The 21,345-nt window shown below is 41.6% G+C and overlaps 1 protein-coding gene across 47 annotated transcripts in view; it reads right to left on the minus strand.

Moving 5' to 3' along the window:
• Positions 1-19,488, minus strand: part of ADD3 (adducin 3) — a 196,205-nt gene extending 176,717 nt beyond the window's left edge. For 39 of the 47 annotated variants that reach the window (XM_084846340.1, XM_084846315.1, XM_084846318.1 and 36 more), the window contains exon 1: positions 16,728-16,778. The gene's annotated coding sequence lies outside the window, so the exon portion shown is untranslated. Of the gene's footprint in view, positions 1-16,727; positions 16,779-19,364 lie in introns of those variants that run through there. The other 8 variants (XM_084846323.1, XM_084846304.1, XM_084846345.1 and 5 more) reach the window with 1 other exon arrangement.
• Between the last annotated feature and the right edge of the window lie 1,857 nt (positions 19,489-21,345).

Here is a 21,345-nt window from a genome sequence, read left to right on the forward strand (position 1 = left end):
CTGGCCTGCCCACCATGGCAGCCATTTTGTGAGAGTCCCCATGACACTCCCTTAAATTCCATATGTACCCACCCACACAAAAAGGTTGGAGAATCTTGCCCTACTTTGAGACACAAAAAGTATTATCTGAATAACTTCTGTATTTCTACCCCAGTCAGACAACGCAGTGTCTCACATTCTCACTGAGGGCCAGTTCATACATTAAAGCCACCATATAAAGGTGGCTGCAACTCTTCATGTGAGAAGGGGGGGAAGGTTGAAACACTCTTACCACAAGAGCCAGTCTGATTACTGGAGATCAATGCCATCAGCTACCAGGAGCATATTAAGAGGCTTACAAAAGGTTACCGGCCTCTTTGCAGAATTCACGTGGAGTTCTTTTCACAGCCTCCATATAGAGGACATAATGTCTGTAATGGCAGTGATTGTTTGAGGAATAAACACTTCATTTTTCTAGTAGTAACACTTAATATTCTCTCAGAAAAAACAAACATTTGAAGAATGCACCTTACAGTAAAAACTTTAGAGAGCAATCCTATGCCTCCTAGACAGTGTCTGGGGGGACATAGGATTGTTCAGTTTTTGGGATCCGAGGTCAGAAACAGGGCTCTGACCTTGGAGCCCAGAAACCCCACCCCTTCATAGCCAGCGCAGTTCTGGCTACGTCTCCACGCTTAGAAGCAGAGCACGGAGACGGCAGTTCTGGTGGTGGAGAGGGGAGGAGACTGGGGAAGCTGTGTTAACAGCTTTCTATGCTTTTCCCAGCCTTCTTTCTTCCCACTCGGAAGCACTGCAGCCAGATGGATGAAATCGCCCATCTAGAGAAAATGCAGAGCTGCCCAAGAACAGAGCCAAGGATTGTCTCCGTGCTCCAGCCACCCTGCATTGGATACTTGGCAGCCTCTGACTTCGGAGGCTGCTGAGTATCTCCATAGGAGTGCACCGTTAATTGTTCAGTGCCAACACGAAAGCACTTAAGGTCTTTCGTTTAATTATTATACAAAATGTATAAAAAATACAAGATGAAAGACCAACATTTGTGAATAGATATAGTAGAAGACATATAACTTTTACTGACTTTTATACTGATCTTTCTCAAAAGTAGTGGTCTTCACTGCAGGACCTGAGGGGGACTGATGGCTCCCAATCACCTCCAGGGTGGCTTTCCATCTGTGTGTGTGTGTGTGTGTATATATGGGGGGGCGGGTTCTGCAGTAGGTGCACACTCACAGCAGAGGCTCTAACTTTGCCTTGTTATTTGCTTTAGTGGCAGGCCAGCTGCTGTGATATGAGCTACAGGAGAACATTAACATTTACTCTGCTCAGCAGCAGTAGGAAAGCTTTATATGTATATCAATATTGATTTTTAATTCATATATTCAATAAATAGAACCCAAGAATGCTTACATTCTCTCTCTGTTGTCTATCATCTTGCAGGCATCAGACTGCAATGAGTTTTTAAAAAGACATTATAGCTATAAAACAAGTCTTATTCCACCGTTCCCTGTCTGTAAATTATCTTAATCTCATTTAGCTGCACCAGAATTTTTGTAGCTGTTAAGATCCCTACATGTTCTAACCATACTGCATTGTTAAGGAAACCCAATTAAAATATAGAAGAGACCCATTTGTACTTATATGCAATCATCTGATTTACAAGTGAAATAAAATGAATGTGTTCTGGAAATCATTTCCACAATTCCACCAGGAATCTGTGAAAATCTGCTGTACATTTACCACATTTCCATCATATATTATTTTTGAAGGGTTAAATACCAACCAAAAAAAATTAAGTAGTTTGTTTTTATGTTCACACAAGGAGATAAAACTAGACCATCAATCACTACATAACAAATTCTACCTCTCCTCCATAATCCTTAATTACAACTTCTTAACTTTTTAAAATTCCCTTATTTTCATTTGCCATCATAATCCAATATATTTAGGATAGTGTTTTTAAAAAAACTTAACCTCCCTGATTTCCCCCACAAAGGTATTCCTTCAACTTTTTTTTAAAAAGTGCTTAATATATGGCATACTGAGGACACCACCAATTTAAGACAAAACATAATTGTACACTGTCAGTGAAAGTTTCTTTGGAGCCAGTGTAGTGTAGTGGTGAGAGTGACGGACTGGGAGCCGGGAGATCCGGGTTCTAGTCCCCACTTGGCCATGGAAGCTTACTGGGTGACTTTGGGCCAGTCACAGACTCTCAGCCCAACCTACCTCACAGGGTTGTTGTTGTGAGGATACAATGGTGAGGAGGAGGATAATGTAAGCCGCCTTGAGTTCCTTGCAAGAGGGAGAAAGGCGGGGTATAAATGCAATAAATAAAATAAATAAATAAGTTTCTCTCTGTAACCTTATAGCAAGAAAAACAAAATCATGACAGCACTATTACGAAGGATTCAGTAACTAGAAGTCAACACTTTACATTTATTAACAGTGCAATCTTCTGTTTACTCAGATGTATGTGTGTATGTATGTCGGTGATTGAAGTCGAAGTTAACAAATGCTTTCTAGATGTTCCCTCATGATTTGACAGGGCTGCTGACTCATGACTTTTGTCAATGTGGGTTAGCAATATCAAGTCTATGGATCTCCGAAACACTTAAGAGTCAAGGTGTTAGGCAGGGGAATGCTCACCATGACTTGCCAACTGTATATGCAAATCAGCCCAGCCCTCTGGCTCTAATGAAGTCCTTGGCCACATTGCTCACCCCAGTCCTTGACAATCCTTCCCGATTTAGAAATATAAGCAGGATACACAGTCCTCCAAGTTAATCAATAAGCAAAATACTATGGGATTTATTTTTATTGTGCACTCATAAAAGTACCCTTGACAACTTTGTATTTAGTAAAAAGTAAATATCAGGTGGCTTCTGTACTACAAATCTATAGATTATTAAGAATTCTGCAAGTATCACAAGCAAGAACAACCAATTATCTCCACATAAAATGTTAATTGATGATGCAAGCATGCTTTGATTCTCAACTTCAAACATGTTTTGACAATTAACCACCCGCATATTATAGTCAGGTGAGGGCTGTAACCAAAATCTTTTACAACAGGTCCTTGTGAAACCTGAAACCAAAATATATCAAAGGTCACCTTGTATAAAAGAGAGACTTATTGTTTTTCTGAGCACTCTAACAAAACCTTTGTTCGAGTAGGAGGAACTCAATATACTATTTTATTTAACCCTAGGCAATGGATGCAGTGTACAATTTATATTACAAAGGTGGAAGATGAGATTACCTGTTGCAGTAAGGTTGTTTTATGTTGGAATACTGGCTGGTGGCATTTCTCAGAAGTAAAGCTTCAGGCTACTTTTTTGCCGTTATGAACTAAACGCAAGATTACACAATTCAGTTTTCCTTTGTTCTTATATTGTGATAAACATTTTAATAATAGTAATGCACAGCCTTAGGCTAAGGACAAGGGCAAATACTGAAAGTAAATGTTCTGCCTATGTTTGATTCAGAAAATGCTATAACTATGTTGCCAACCCTTTAAGAAGAAGAAAAATAACAGTATGCAAATCAAGTTGGTTATTCTCTCTTTTAACCATCCTTTCTAGCCATGTTTAATTTGAGGTGAAAGAAAACTGTCAAATCTCCTTTGACTTATCGAGCTCGTGTGGTAAACAAACATCACACTTGCCATAATTGTAGCATGTCTGGATAGACTGAAGAGGCATTTACTATGCTCAACTATATTTCTGAATATTTTGAGCCCAAACCAAGAAACTATGAAGGAAGATCTGTGTGTGTAGGGGAAAAAACCCAGAATTCTGTTTTGAATGGCAGATGCCTCCCATGTTCTTTCCGCAAAGGGATCTGCTATTTAAACCCATGAAGTTCAAAGGCAGCTTCCAATGTGGCACAGGCTACTGCTATGAGCTTCCTGAATCAGGGCCTTATCCTAGTGTCTTGTGTCAAGTATCTTTGGTAATCTTTCTGCCATATTAGGACTACAAATATGATATGGATGACAATATATTGTGTATATTTAAAGCGCTACAACATTTTGTGGCTGCATTTTGCATTGGAGAGCTAGATTCCTTACCATGGCGCATGAAGGGAGGGTGGGATGTAAGAGGTGCACACTAACATCCCATTCCCTTGTTTTGCCTGTATGTGCTCACATTAGCGGGGGAGGGGGAGGGAACAGAGTTTTATTGAGTTCAATGGGGCTCCTTTGTAAATTGGCACTGTGTCCTTACTCAAATGGATCAAATCCTCTGTCTCTTCGGAACAGAAATCTGTTTTTTCTAACATATGCAGACCATTCTGAAAAGAATGTTACAGTCACTGTTCCAATCTATTTTATGCCATACCTAAGTCACACTTACTTTGAATGCCAAGCCACACAATGTGTAAAGAATGTATGAAATCTCTCACCATTAACAGATCCATAAGAATTCTAATTTAGTCACATCTATCATGTGTAAAATAGGACCCTCCATGTCTGTCCATCCCCTCTCCCTAATTCCAAAAGCAGCTATTCAGGACAAGGAGAAAATAATGTTTGCACAATTGCAGTATATTTTATTAAACAAACTGTGGTGTTCCTACCCCTTCCCAGTAAGACTACCCCTTTTCTAAGGCCCTTCTCACCCTAAGCAGGAAATACCTTCTTTACACACAATCACACTGCCACCAGGACCCTTAAAGCTCAGGTCCAACCTACACTTAGTCCTCTATCTGAGAGGACACACTTGTTTATATTTTCACCTGTACTGTTTCCTTTATTACCTTCCCCTAACATAGCCAAGAGCAGAAAGCATAGGATTTTTATAAACAAAGACACTTTTATTATTTACACCATGAAGTTGTTGAACAGCACATAAATCACTTTTAATAGTTCTATCAGTGTATATTTTCTCATACACAATATTCCAGACCACCCTGTCAAACACTCCACAGACCTCTCTCTCAGTTCTAAGATCTTAACAGATCAATGCCCAATCTCTGATCCCTATCTCTGTTCTAAACCCTGTCTGTCTCATATAAGCACAGCACCCAGCTTTTGTAGCACACACACTTCCCTCCCTCTAGTCTCTCAGCCATTCAGCCATTCATCACACACATGCAAATCCACCACTCTTTCCATCACTCATCCCATTCCCACCCTAGAGATATTCAGTATAAACACAGACTTATAACAAGAATACATTATTATACTTACAAATTCCATGCAACATCACACTAACCCATTATAAATACTACTCTTCAATGTTGAAGACAAATCCAAGTTTGCAACTTTGTTCATAGGTATTTGATGTAGAAGCTTACAAAGACAATAACCAAGGTTCACACAATTCTGACCATACTACCAAATTCCAAGCTATGAGGCCAAATTCTACAGTTTGGAGCACAAAATTCATTACCATAGTTAAAGCCATACCTATTGACATTCTCCTCCCTTCACTATACAGGAACTTTTCCCAACCTGGTGCCATCCAGATACCTTGGACTTCAATTCCCAACTGCCCCATCTAGCATGGCCAATGGTGAGGAATGCTAGGAGTTGTAGTCCAAAACATCCAGAGGGCACCAAGCTGGGGAACACCGCTGTAATACAATATACAAGGAGCTGCCCATAAAGTCTGTGAAGTTTAAACCAGTGGAGAATTCAGCAGCTAGATTCTGACTGATTTAACCAAGTTGAGCCATATTATGCCACTTCTGAAAGAAATACATTAGCTGCTTATTTGCTTCTAAGCCTAATTCAAGGTGCTGCTGGTGCTTATGGAACATGCTGCAGCTAAAACAAGCCACAGTGACTTGTTTAAGCCCTGGTGATCACACCAACAGGGTCACTCTGAAGCATTTCCTAAATTCTGCCACACTTGATTTGTGTATTGTGCGAAAGCTCAAAATCCACAGATCTGCAGAATGGCAATACTACTGGAGCTTGAAGAACGTGACCTGTATCTGTGTTTTCCTGACAGAACATGCTATTGAGCTTCAGTTGCACATAGGGATGTGCAAACCCACCCCTGCCCAGTATCAGCGGGCACCCACTGAAGTGTCACCCCCGCTTGAGCCTCCCTCTAATACTGAGATCAAGCCTTCCAGCCCGAATGTGCGCGTATTTAAACATACGCATTTTTTAATTAATTAAAATTAATTAAAGCTCCTTTTTTGAGGGGGGAAAAAAGGCCTGGGCAAAATGGCGGGCGCATGCAGATGGGTCCAGGTGAGTGAGAGCATCTGGGAGGGGGCGAGCGAGGCCAGGGGCTCAGTGGGCATAGTCCGAGGGTGTGGGCGGCGGGGGGGGGAGTCCCACAGACTCCTAGATCCAGTCAAGCGTCCATGCCATCTCTAGTTGCACATGCTCTTTATGGAAAAAGCAGCAAGCTTGCTATTTTTCCTTCAGTTTCCCTGAAGCTGCATAGGGAAGTATAGTATCTCCTACCACTCTTCACTGTGTCTTCAGAATGATGCCCTTCAGATACAGCTATGTGAGAGCTGCTTTTTTGTGACTTAATCCCATACAGCTGGGCACTGTATCTGAATGAAGCAACCAAGTTTTCCTACTTCTCTAGGCTTGACTTCTGTAGCTGGGTGTCAGACATAGGTACTACGTTAACAACAATTAAATACTGTTATTAGCCAGCCCAGTACATTTGGGGTATTTCGACGTAGGGTCTAGTTGTTTGACACGGTAGCTGTATAGATACTTCGATGATGTTTCACTAGTACTCTTCCTAGTCATGCTATTTGATGGAAAACATTTTTACTTCACCTCTTTTCTTGTGTGCATCCCCCAACCCTAATCCTCATCAATCTAATACTTACTGTAGACTGTTAGGAGCATGATCAAAAGAATTCCCTCTTTCTCCGTCCATTTTTCTCCCCTGCCCCCAACTGAAACCTATAACATTCCACAGCTTAATAGTCCTCAACATTCCAAAGATCTTAGAAGCCCACAATATTTTGTGGGCTGTTTTTGTTTGCTGCTGTTTTCAAATGTCTCCTTTTCTTTTAAATGTACCAACTTCTGCATACATAGGGGATCAAAAACCAATTTCATGACAGAAACCCATTTCATTTCAAAATTGATAAGCATGGGATCATCTAAGTTTGTTATTAGGGGGAATGTATTGTATATAAATGGAGTTTTCGGGGAGAGAAAGGAAATTTGGGAAGGAATTCAACTATCTTACTGGCTCAGTATTTGATGTACTCTGTGTCCTGATGTACATATTTCATACTGCCAGTGAACTGTGGCAACTCTTATGCAAACACTGCTAGTGAGACCCGATTTCCATTTCATTACTACTTTTTTTTTTTAAAACCAGAGCTATTGTGGAAAAATGTACTGACATGCTACCATAAAAGGGGGCAATTACAGTGGGTGAACTATAACAAACTGCTAATGATAACATTTCTGAAGGACATTAATTTACCCTTTTTTAAAAGATGCCAAAATGGGCATTGAAAGTACATGACATTGTTTTAGTACCAGACTCCTGTCTGGACAGGCATTTAACAGCCAAGTTCAAAACAAACATGAGATAATTTTAATTTCTATAACTTAAAGATCTGATTTAATTGGGGGGAAGAGAGAAGTAGGATAGAAAAGGAGCTAACTAAATAATGGGAACAAACTCATATTACAAGACAGAGATGAAGTTTGGCAAATATTTCTACCAGTAGGCATCCACAAGGCTACACTGGCATACTATGTTTTGTTAAGAGTATGATATCTCTAACATCTGTTCAGGCACCACTTGTACAAACCAATCATGTTCCCATTAAGGCAAATGTATGACAACACTATTTCAATTCAGTCAAGTCATTACTATTCATTAGTCCCAGGTTAAAAAAGATCTCTTGGGAAGATGTGGGAGTGGTCAGGAAGAAAATCAACCTTTTAATGAAAAAACACACCATAAGCGAAAGTCTCCACACACCCTGTAAATTACCTGATACATTAGTGCTTTCTAGTGCCACTATGAGCCACTGAATCAATGGGACTATGTAAGTGGTCTCTAAGTAACTTTAGAAGTGAAAAATTAGCAACAAACAAAGATGGTATTTAAGGCTGGATAATTTTAGCAATCACTCATTAAGTATTTAGTAGCTTATTAATATTTTTCCAGTGAGAAGCAGAAAATCTGGGTTTAAAAAGGAAGGCTATGCACTAATTAGCACACAGTACACTCTTAGAGCAAAACACCACACAGCAGTAAATGTGTAGCTTAATACAGCATGTATTTGTTTGTTTGATTTACTGTAAATAGCAGCATATGGGGTCCCAATCAGGTTTGGGACTTTCATAACTAGGGACAGGTATTTAAAACTTTTCTTCCTGCACTGTGGTTCAGATGAAAATTGTATCCCCAGCTGCTATTTGGCATGGGAGGGATATTTCAATTGGCAACAAATGGTTCCATGCCATATAGCAGTGGGGGTGGAGGGGAGAGACAGTTTTCATCCGAACCAGTGTGAAAGGGAGGAATGAAATCCTCCCACCTGCACACCACAGTCCCAAATCTGATTGGTGTCAGGGTTGGATCAGAGCCCATAGAGCCCCAAAGCAGTTCTGATTCTGAGGAACAGATAGAAACCGTGGGAGAGGAACCTGCTCTCTCTTCAGAGGTGCAGCTGGAGGGAGAATCCCTCCCTGCTCACATTCCTGAGAGTGACAGTGACCCTGGCAGGGAAAGGGAGGTACAACTGGAGCTTCTGGATGCGAAGAGTCGGCGCAGGGACAAGCGAGAGGTTGCGGGCACCAAGAAGAGGCGCTCAGCCTGCTTGGCGTGACGACAACAGCTGTGCCCCAATGCCCCACAGGAAAGGGGTGGACTCTCTCCTCCTAGCCCTTAAGTTCAGAGGCTTCCCGCCCTTTTCCTCCAAACAGACACCAACTGACTCCCTAAGGCTAGAAACCCCTGGTAGACTGCTCCCTCTTAAGTTTTCCTTTTAGGCTAAGGCAATTAGCATCTGTAAGTGTCATTAGGTTGAATGGAAATAAAGCCTTGGAAAAGAGCCCTTTTGTCTGCATGTTGATTCTGGGCTACCTGAGGATTTCAGAAGGCAGCAAGGGCGCTCCTGACAATTGGGGCCACAAGTGATTGCTATTTACAGTATCTATTTATATAAAAAGATACACCATTAAACCAAGTGTTTAACATCTCATGTTATTTGTCCCTTAGAAATAAAGAGGGTCGCTTAGATTACGTTTGAGATTCTAATAGAATTCACACCGGACTAGATTAATCTTTACAGGTCATGATGAACTTCTGGGCAAAAAAAATACTCCTTTGTTAGAAGTTTTATTCTAGGACAAGAGTAAGAAATGGGAAAGGCAAAGATTAAGCCAAACAAGCAAAATGATTATTCATTTAGATACACACCCAACTAGCATTAAAAAAACACTACAATATGGTGCAGTATCTCTGAGAATTAAAGAAGCTTGTCATTCCAATCAAATATATACAAAGAGAACATTGGCCATTTTTCTGAGTTACATCTTTTTAAAAAGTTAGAAAAATATCAATAGTAGATGACTTAATTTACTGAATTTAGGATAATGGCTGAAATCTCTACTCCACCAGGAATGTATCAGCATGTTGAGCAAATCACTTTCTCAGGAAGGTGGAAATCATGATCTAATTCACAAGATCACTGCCAAGATTCAAAACATATATTACTCTGATCAAGTCAGCCAAATGGGAAAGGAGGAAGTTGTTGCAGAGACCACATTCTACTCTTGAACCACTAGGAGAAATGGATAAAAATGGAACCCAGGAGCTACTCACTGGAAGAGGTTAGGATTGGGTGGAGATCCTATTCCATCGGAGGAGCTCTGTCTGCCCAAAGAAATATCTGTGGACAAAAAATTCCTACCTGCAGTAGTGGGAAGGCCCCAAAATGTAGCATTTTAGGGGCAGGGCACTAGCAGCTTTGGAGCCACTGGATCTAGAGTCCCACAGATCTCCTGAGGGGACCAATCCAAAAAGAAAAAACACCATTATCCACACCTTCTGCCTTGGCTGGCCCAAGCTAGCACAGCTGTGATGTCACATGTGCGTGCGTGCATATACATCTATATAAATGAATCTGTGGTTATATATGTGTATGAATGTTATGACTCTATGTTTTATGGTAAGTAGATCTAGAAAGTGGTATGAGTAACAGGAAATATGATGTATTTACATTTGTGAGATAATTGGCTGAGTGAGCGGGGGGTGAAATGGTGTGTGATATAGAAACAGGGAGCTGTGCTTGTGGAGTTTAGATAGGGTTTGTAGTGTTTTGAGATAAGGCTTGGGAAGAGAGAGATTGATGGGAATAGATAGGGTTGGCGAGGAGATAAGTGACATAGTGATTAGGATTTGTGTGTATAGGATTAAAGTGGTAATTGAGTGTCTGCATGTGTCAGATAGATAGATAGGCTTTTAAAGTTGTTATTGTTTAACATCTTAACTCTGTATATAAAACATACGTCTATGTTTTATAAAATTCTACACCTACAGCTCACGGCTACAAAAGGGTAAAGTAATAAAGAGAATACAGGTCAGAATAAAAGCCAGTGTGTCATCACATCTCACAGGTGTTGGACCTGAGGTAAAGGTCCTGGTGGCAACGTTACTGTGGGTGATGCAAGGTGTTGTCTGCTGTGGGAAAGCCTATTTGAAAAGGTATTCTCACTGGTAAATAGGCAGGAACACCACAGGATGCAGTGGTGGATCTGCTGCTCCACTCCTCCCCAATCTCTCTTTGATTCCTCTGCCCATGGACTTCCAAACAGTCAAAAAATGGGCCTACAATACCTAGAGAGAAAACAACTGGATAAATACAGAGCTGCTCTAGGCTTATCTCAGGATACCTGAGCTCACCTTTTTTAGTTAAGTCCTGAGTAGCTAAGAACTTTATTATTTCAGAAAAATACTGAACTATGTCCCTAAGCAAGACAAGCAACTATTCCAGTTCAGGAATATCACACTTTAAGTCTTTACATAGGTGAGTACATTAAGTGCCAAAGCGAATCAGATAAGATATGAGAATGATTTAGATGGCGTGCTTGAAAATATCTCAAGATACTACAGATGTTGCATCACGTATGTTGGATGCCTAATGATCACAATATTAAAATTGCAGATGATCTTGGAAGACAAAGATTAAAGATCCATATGGCCATTTTTATAAGTAGACTCTGGCCATTACCAGGAAATTCAGAGATTTCTGAGTTACGTTTAAATTACAATCTTATACACACTTACCCAGGAGTCAGTTTCCAGGCTTGAACTCAATGGAACTTACTTCTGAATAAGCACTAATAGGGTCGCACTGTTAAAAGATCTTTAAAGACTGTCATAATCCTTGAATATCAAGCAGCATGGAAGATTTGAGGGTCAACTCATAACCAGAGGTTCCACTGTTGGCATACGCCTATGCTCAAAGCACAGCTAATGATAGTTTGTTGTTTTCTCTGGACCAAGAATTACAATTAATTTTAACTATGGTTTATCCGAACAAGCCAGGAACATAAACCAAGGTTTGAAGCTAACCACAACATGTCTTGGATCAGATGAAAAGAACTGCAGCTTATTAAAAATGGATGCTTCCTATCTCCTGCTCAGGTTCACACGGGGGCTTGTTCACATAGCATTGAACTATGAACTCTCGAAGCAAATAGATACATTCAAATTTTGCAGACCATATGTATTCAAAAGTGCCTCTCAAAATCTATAGAAGGGGCGTGAAATACATAATGCACAATATCTCTCACTTATCCCAAACCACACTGGCATAACCACTCCTCATAAGGAACGTTACTACTGTAGATGTGTCTATTGTATGGAGGTGGAAGGGACAGAATATTATTTGAAGCTTAAAGGATAGTTTTTATCTAAGATAGTCTGGACAATTACATATCTCTATATAATTTTTTTAAAGTGTACTTTTGGAGGCTCAGCTACTAGTCATGCTTGTTTGCTGCTTATATCTGTACATCTAGATGTAAAAATAGGGAACATTCCTAACCAACTTCATTGGGTCTTTCATAATTACTACCACATCAGCATCATTTCACAAAATCTTATCTTGCTGTTCCAGTTTGTACAGTATTAGGATCATATCTCATTATGGGTTGCAGCAGTTCTATATAGAAGGCAAAAATCATCAGTGAGAGAAGGCACATGTATTGGATGCCTCTTTGGATCCTACGAAACTCAGAACATTCTCCTTCAACTATTATCCTTATTTTAGGTTTACTGTTATATTAGAAGATTACAGTATCTACACCTTTGAAAAGGAACGGTTACTCGAGGTAGTCAAATATTTTCTATGCATCTATAAACAAAAAGCATAGCAGATACACTTATCAGCCTCTAATGGCCCAGTCATATGTGTCTACGCAAAAAGTTAGTCCAGTTGAGTTCAGTAGGGCATATTCCCTGGTGAGTGTGTATAAGATTACAACCTTAAGTTCCTTTGTCCCTTTACGATGTCAATTTCACCTGTCACCAACTTGCAAGCTATGTACTATTTTTGAAGAATGCTGAAAAATCGGAAAATAATTGTGTCTGTTGGACACATTTTATGTAGCAATAGCAGTACACATCATATATCCCAAGATTTCAAATTATATTTCAAGACTGTTATTTTTAACATGTTTGATTATATAAAGCATTCTATCTAGCATCCAAATTATAAGAATGAAAGGTACCTCAGTGTTATACTGTTAACTATCAATCAGGGAAATAAAATCTAAATCACCCATGAAATTTATTAACCCTTCTTCATAACAGCAGAGAAGGACATTACACAACATTACCCCTAAAGCCTGCTCAGTGGCTTAACTATCCACTATTTTTTTCTTCAGCTAACTATGTACCAAATACTACCAAGGAACCTGGCAGGAAGCAGAACAATTACAGAATGATTCATCCTCTGCCATTCACTGGCAGCTTCTATCAATCAGGGGATCATGGACACCTGCAGAGTAAGGATGAATGCTATATCTTGGCCAAAAGCCAGCGTCATGGGGTCTGAACATCTGTATGGCTGCAACTGCAATGCAAAGAAAAGAATTTGGATTTACCACAGTACACAAACTGGAAGCCTAGAACTATGGCAATCACAGCTTCTTTTAAAAAGCAGATTTCTCCTTTTATTGTTGCAGAGAACTACTTGAAGATGTGCTAACACTGGCCAGGTTCCAAAAGGTTCATATAGGAAGATCCAAATGAATAGTGGAGGTTATGGCAATTGCTCAATTTCTATTTTGATGTTTACCAAAGTTTTTAAACACCCAGCTACTTCAGAACATTTATTGGCAATAAATTCTAAAGGTTGATTATATTTTTTTAAATGAGAAAGGCCTTTTATTTGTCCTTGATAACTTTTCTTGATAGCAATGCTATATACAATTGTCAACCACATTTAACCAATGAAAGTGTCATCTTAAAAAAAAACCTTGCACGAAGTCCTTTATGAACCAATTAGCAAAAAAATCTCAATACTCTCCCTCTTGTACCACGACGGATAGAATATATTAAATAAAGCTGTGAACTTTATTGGAAGCAAGGCCCTCCAAGGTTTAAATAAATACCCTAGAACTCCTCGGCAGACAAAATTCAATCCACCGCTAGACACTGTTTATACTATCCCCTAGGTTTCTAAACAGAGGCATTTTAATTTAGTTCAGTGACTGCAATATAGATTGTAACAGCAAAGAAAAAAGAATGTGCTCTGTAGGCTGATTCTACATTTGGGAGAAAAAAATTGGACATTTTTATTTTTGTGGAACTCCTGTAAAAAGACTGCTCATCAATTGTTATCATGAAATTAGAACAGAAAAATGAAAAACAGTAGTCTACCAACACAGCACTTGGATCTTCTACACCTGTATGAAAAATGATATCTCCCACAAATTCATTGTGGACAATCTGTAGCTTTTTGTGCCTACAAAATCTTTTCACAGTGGTAATATTTAGCATGAGGCAACAAGTATTAGTTCTGAATTAAGCCAATTCATAACATACACTAGCGGTGGCTTAGTGGTTAAGATGCTGAACTGCAGACTGGAAGGTCGGCAGGACAGCAGTTCGAGACCCGAGTGCCGTGTGATGGAGTGAGCTCCCGTCTTCAGTCCCAGCTCCTGCCAACCTAGCAGTTCGAAAGCAAGAAATTGCAAGTAGATAAATAGGTACCGCCTCAGCGGGAAAGGTAACAGCGTTCCGTGCACCTTGGTGTTCAGTCATGCCGGCCACATGACCACGGAAGCGTCTTCGGACAGCGCTGGCTCTTCGGCTTAGAAATGGAGATGAGCACCACACCCTAGAGTCGGACACGACTAGTTGGGGACACCTTTTTATAACATACACTGCTTCCTAAAACATGATCGCAATAGTGCATATCCTCATTCATGGCCCCAAACACAATATGTTCAGGAAGGTGCATTTACATATGCAAATGCAAATGTGCCTTCCAACCCCACTATTCTATGATTCTATAGCAGGCCTCCACAACTTATGACATACTAACCCAAATGCTGCCCACCAGCCGTGTATGGTGGCCCACAGGGTCTGTATAAATGTCTGTTTTGTTATATGCTTAGGGCTGCAAAATTGGGTTTTTTTGAAAATAGGTTTTTCAAGTATTTGGCAGGTCAGAATTGCATAGCTGGTAAACTGTGTTTGTGCAGACCTGTTGTAGACTTAACTTTAATAGCTTTTTATTAAAAGATCACAACACAAAGAGCTTAAGAGGAGTTTCAGTTCTTTAGATCACTCATTTTTATCCAGCATCTCCTCACTCACCAAGTTATAATAGCACTGAAACCTATCTAACCAATGCTGGCATTTGCTCTATCTATGTATTATTTGCACATAGCAACCAACAGAAGCCAGATATTTTGAATGGTCGCAGAAAGCTATGCTTCCCCCCAGCTACAAGTCCTTGGATGAAATTTCATTTAATTTCATGCAATGAAATAAACCGAGTATACAATGCAGTATTTTATTTTTATAGAGAAACTGAACGGAGGTCAGTTGTGAACGGAGGTCATCAAGAACCGGAGCGACACCTCCTCAGAAATGCTGCCACAGTAAGTTGACAAAAATTTTATCTTATCTTCACTCTCCAGCAGTGCCCCAATACAAAATATCTTACTTATATCTTCTACATGCACACTGTAGAAGAAAGTATATCACAAGGGCTCAAGAAAAGCCTCTTTCTTCTTTTCTTTTTTTTTTACTAAGGTCTGGAACCTATGTAATTTCAATGAGTGGCTCAGCTGGATAGGATGCTGAGTAAATTTACAATTGTATTCACTTTACAGCCCGCTGGATATAGGAGGACCTGGAAATACATATGGCGTTGGGCTGCAGTCTTCCACTGGTACAAAAGTACTAATCTCCACCTGGCACCCAGTGGTCTACCTCTGCCTTAGTACAAGGAATTAGTATCCCTACTATACCCATGCAACTATGTGAGTGCAAGTTATCCATACAAGCCCATAGGTGTAGTGTAACTGAGAGAAACAGAGCATTCTGTGGGAGAGCTATAGGATTGGCAAGGGTAGCTGGCATACTATCCACAGTGCCAGGATAGGGATCCCACTACCAATGCAAGAGTGCACTCCCAAAACAACCCCCCCCCTCAGAACACAAGTTTAACAGCATGCGCAGAGAACACAAGATTAACAGCATGCGCAGAGAACACAAGATTAACAGCATGTGCAGAGAACACAAGATTAACAGCATGTGCAGAGAACACAAGATTAACAGCATGTGCAGCCCTATAAGACCAACAGCACAAACAGCCAATCCATGCACATGTGGCAGGAGTACAAACAGAACAATGTAAGATATCCAACAGCACTCCATAAAGTCTCCTGTGCCAAGACATAGGAGTAGGTCCCCTGAACATAAAGGATGGTAGAAAATGCAACCCACTGTGGAGACAGGGCACAAATGAACAAACTGAGTACCGCCTCTGTATCAGTGCTAATAGGCTATGATGCCAATTAACTATAGGATGGGACACTGACTAGTTTGCACCAGTTGCAAGTAGAAATATAGTGGCTGCCATTCTAGATGGAACACATGATCAGGCTACGATTCCCAAAGGATGCATGAAGGTGTCCCTAAGTGTAATTAACCCATTAAACATGGGTCACTTACCACAAAAGTGACATCAAAGTCCCCAAATTTAAATGGCATTTCCAAGCTTAAAAGATTGCAACCCATCCCACAAAAGCTGGATGAGACTGACCTCAAATCTGGATCAACAACCCATCCCCCCCCCCCAAAAAGATGATTAAGAGTGATACAAAACTTAGAATAGATCTACTAGGCAGTTCGTCCCAAATGGTGCCCAAATCTAGGTAAAGGTAACTCCAAAGTTAGGATGAGCAAGAGGCTCTTCTTCCACCGACGATTTATCAGTAACACGCCCCATTTCTCTCAGCCGTTCGAAACAGAGATGGTGCCCCACAGCAACACTAGAGTAACATCTCTCATCAGCGGGGGGGGGGGGAGCTATTTGAATTAACTTGCCTCGGGGTAGGAGCAAAAGTGAGCACCGTAGTCGTCGTAACTACAGCAATCCCCCCCCCCCATCCCCAAAGCGACAGGAACACTTTGGCTCTCCCACCCCAGTGAGAGAACTAGGAGGGCTAAAAAAGGACGAAGCTACTCCCCGCCCCCCGGCGTTCACCTATTACTCCCCTCTGCGGAAGGGGGTGCAAGGAGCTGGCTTACCTCAGCAGCGCCCGCGCCTTTGTGTTTCCCTCTTGCCTCCTCTGCTGCTCTGGCTGGCTCGCGGGAGCAGCAGCGCCGCCTACGAGGGAGGGGCGTGTCAGACCGAAGCTACAAGGGGGAGGGGCGAAACGGGGGCGCCTCACTATCTGGCAGGAAGGGTCTCGCGGGCTCCGCCCCTCGCCGGCAGCGCTAACGGCGCACTATCTGGCAGCGCCCCTTCTGCCCTCATTGATTCCCCCGCGTCCCTCCGCCCGCCCCTCCCCTGAGCTGAGTGGCGCCGCCAAACGTTCGTCCAAGTTTGAATCTCCCCCCCCCCCGCCTCGACACCCCTCAGAATGGCGGGGTGAAGGAGGGGGAGACAGTTAGGTGGGCCGCCGGCAACAGCTGCTGTGCAGTCGGCGCTCCGGGCTTCAGGATAACACAGAAGCCCCTCTCGGGTTTTTCGGTCCGCAGCCAACGAGGCAATGGCCAAAGGGGATGGTCTGTTGTTATCCCACGGTGGCCGCGGGCGACTCCTGAGAGGCGGAGGCTCTGCAGTAACCGAGCTCGCGGGGCGGGCCTATTCGCGCCGAGCGCCTACGAAACGTCCCTCATCTTTCCCCCACGTCCCTCACACGCTCAGGTCGCCGTCGTCTCCAGGACGTGAAGTCCTACTCCCCGCCCTCTTTCCCCACGCAGCTCCTCAGAAACCGCTCGGTTCTGCGCCCCGTTCCCTCGGTAGGCTGCACGGGCGGTGGAGGGAGGGACGCTTTCACACATGAGTTAAACCGGCGTTGTTTTCGCAGCTGTCCGCACCCCTACGACGAATGTGAAATCTCCCAAATATAAAATGCGCATGAAAAGTTGCTTTCTAGCCTGGATTAACACCAACCACATGTGGCACACATGGCTCGAGTTCCTCGCTGCCACCTTCATTTTGAGCATGACAAGATGGCTCAAGTAATGGGCTCACACGCAATTTTAGTGCTACTTCCTCCTGCATTGTAGTCCCTGGGCTGCAGACAAACCCTTACGCCTTGCGTGTTTTTGTTTGGCTGCTTCTGCTATCACGTATACCACGCCTGTTGGTAAATAAGCCCATTCCAAAGCAAAGGAGTAAGTAAACAAGTTCTCTCGGGTTTATTTGTACACCCTTTTCATGTCCTCCACACTGCCCTCCCAGGACCAGTTCAATTCTCTTTTCCTCATTCCTTCTGCAGTCACCTCTCAGCTAGTTCTGCTACTCCATATTCCCTTCACGTTCTCTGTACAACTCTTCCATTCTCTACATTAAAAATCCAACGATTACAATTTACCTCCCAAATCCTACTGTCGATGCATATACAGCTTTTCACTTTAGCCATTATATGCCGTTATATTCACACTCCAAAACCCAATAGGTTCTAAAAAATCCCTAGGTAGGTTCTACAACTTGGCTTCAATGGAACTACTTTAGTATGTGACTTGAAAATCAATCCGCTTCAGTATATGTTAACCTCCCCTATCTCTGAAATAAATCAGCCACTCCTTTCAAACTCCACCTTCCTTCAAAGCAGACTCTCCACACCCATGCCTGCAGTCACCTGTTTCATCTGTGCCACCGATCCTATGCACGTTTGCTCAAAAGTAACTGCCATTGCGTTCAGTTGGGTTTACTCTCAAGTAAGCGTGTGAAGGTTTGCAGCCTTTTAAAAAGCGTTCACTCTACACTGTAGCGCGCACTCCTAACCACCATGTTTACTCGGCAGTAAATTCCATTTATTTCATTAGGATTAGGTTGCAATCCCAGTATACACACCTGGAATTAGATACCGTTGAATTCAATGGGACTTCTAAGTTGACTCTATAGCCTATAGGATTGAGCTGTTAGTTGTAAATCAATGTTTGGAATGACAGAGTTTCTTCTCAAAATAAATTCCATGAAAGCTCTTTTTGTAGACACATATTTTACCTCCGATTTCCAGCCCTTCCAGCTGACACACATTTAACATGCTTTCCATTTCTCTATCACGTTGCCACTCACCTCAGTCAGTCAGACACACCCACACCTCCTACTACAGTCGTTTAGTATTCGCTTCATCTCCGCACGCACCCACCCAGCCACCCACAGTTAAACCTTTTAATAAGAGTAAGGTTCTTCTGGCAGCCAAGATGATGCTTGAAAAATATAACCTTCATAACACTTGAAAGCTCAAAGACTGCAGAGTTCGACTACCTTCAGTTCTCCCTACCCTCCTGGATTATTTTATCACCCTGATCATGCTTTTAAATTCAAAAGCATAGGCTTTATTTGCTTGAGGATGTGGGGATTTTGCCAGCTCCATTATGGCAATACATCCATTGAGATTTGCTGCGGTTGGATCTTCAATACAGAAAGGAAGAGGTTGCATATTTCTGTGTCATTAAAAAGAGAAAACGCAATTCTAATTACTTCCCTTCTTGTACGAAAGTTTATCTTAATTAACTGTACAAAAGCAGCACTCCGAAGGCAAGGAAAGGGGAGGTGTCTCTTGCTGTCAGACCGTCAGATAACCATCCAAGTCTGCAGCCCTTACATAAAAAGCATGCAGCAGAATATATTCCAAGCATGGCTGAGCATTCCTCCTGCTTTTCCCACTACAACGTGTATATTTTAGAATCTGATAGAAAATTCCTTACCAGATAGGTTTCTTGGTTGTCCTGTAGGTATGCCTTTTTCTTTTGTAGGAGTGTTAAATCTCACAGTGCTGCATAGAGAGAGAGAGAGGCGCGCGCACACACACACTGCAGCAGTTCTAAAACCAAAGGACAGGAAAGTATGTTTCTTCCTAGAGAGTCTCTATGTTGCCACTAGGCGCTGGCAGAAGGAAAAGGCATTTTTCCTTAAAGCTCACTGATTCCTCCGCAACTGTTTCCTGCTATCTAGAATACAGGGAAGCTCATCAAACGAACTGTACTGGAGAACATTGTATAGAAAAGTTCAAACTGAGAATTAAGAAGAAAAAATACAACTTGACCATGGATCAAGGAAAGGAGGAAACTTCACCCAATACATGTTTACTCGGAGACTTGAAGCCCCACTGAGTTCAATGGGAGTTACTTCCCAGCAAGTGTGCATAAAATTACAGCCCTAATACTTCAAGAAACTTTAAAGTATGCCTCATTCAGCTCCCCCATATACTGAATATGTGTTGTTGTCACTGCTGGTTAAGTGTGCATTGGAATAAGCAAAGATACTACGGTGTGGTTCTAGGGAATATATTGAATGTAATTGTATGTAGTATTTAATAGAGTATGTCATACAATTTCACATTCTTTTATGGAGATAACTGTAGACACAGAATTTAAACACAACTTGTAAATTTGATACAGAGGAATACCAGTGTGATCTGCAATATCTTCTAGAACAGTATATATAGAAAGGACAGGGGAGGAATAGCGGGGAAGAAAGTGGGGAGGAAACAAGTTTACAGTGCAATCCTGTGCATGTCTGATGGGAAGTAAATCCCTGGACTTCAGTGGCACTTACTCCTAGGTGAGTATATATAGGATTGCAGCCTTAGTCCTGTTGAACTCAATCACAGGATTACCATTAGTTTCCATTAATCAAAGCGGCAGTGCAAGCCTATACATGGCTACTCAGAAGTAAGTTCCATTGAATGCAATGGGGCTTACTCCCAGGTAAGTGTTTTAACAGATGATAAAGAGGCAGCTGAATGCTGCTTCAAATGGCATGAAGTGTGATAAGTGGTGTGTGTTTTCTGTTAATGACAGCAGGATACCAGGGAAGTGTGAATGACAAAGATGCTAAATATATGTAAGGCTCTCTAAAAAGAAAACAGTTCTGTATATACAGTTAAGGCTGAAGGTTAATCTTAAAGCAAGAACCTATAACAGAATTGCTAAATGATATTAAGTTATCCACCTGATAACTGATTTAGGGTGCAATCGTATGCATGTTTAGACAGAAAAAAGCCCTACAACTCCCAGCATTCCCCAGCCAGCATGGCTACTTGGGAATACTGGAAATTGTAACTCTTTTTTCTGTCTAAATATGTATAGGATTCTGCCTTTAGGGAATGCATATAGTAACTGAAGAGCTTCCTTCCCATTGACAAGAATCACTATGTGTGATGAGTAATATATCCACAACAGCTAACTTATAATAGTATTGTTACACAAACAAGCTATCACATGATAGTTGTAATTATACGTAAGTTATGATTATGTGTTCAGTTTAGTCAGTGTGCACTGTAGAGTGATCCAATAACTACAATAGGCCAGTTGCTAACATTCTGTTCTTGGGCAAGGTGCTCAGCCAAGTGGTTGCTGATCAATTCCAGGCACTCTTGGATGAAGTTGATTTTCTAGATCCTTTTCAATCTGACTTTAGGCCCAGTATTGGGACAGAAACTGCCTTGGTTGTCCTATGGGAAGACCTCTGCTGAGAGAGAGAGAGAAAGAGAGAGAGACAGAGACAGAGAGAGATGGGGGCATGCAACTCTCTTGGTTCTCTTCAACCTCTCAGCAGCTTTTAATACCATAGAATATGGTATCCTTCTGAATCAGCTGTCTGAGTTGGGGGTACTGTTTTGCAGTGGTTCCATTTCTACTTTCCAGAAGGTGGTGCTGGGAATTCCTTCTCTATTCTGTAACAATT

The sequence above is a fragment of the Heloderma suspectum genome, chromosome 3, assembly GCF_057233095.1.
Source record: "Heloderma suspectum isolate Gila_16-S chromosome 3, 16-S_ref, whole genome shotgun sequence".
Taxonomy (NCBI): Eukaryota; Metazoa; Chordata; class Lepidosauria; order Squamata; family Helodermatidae; genus Heloderma; species Heloderma suspectum.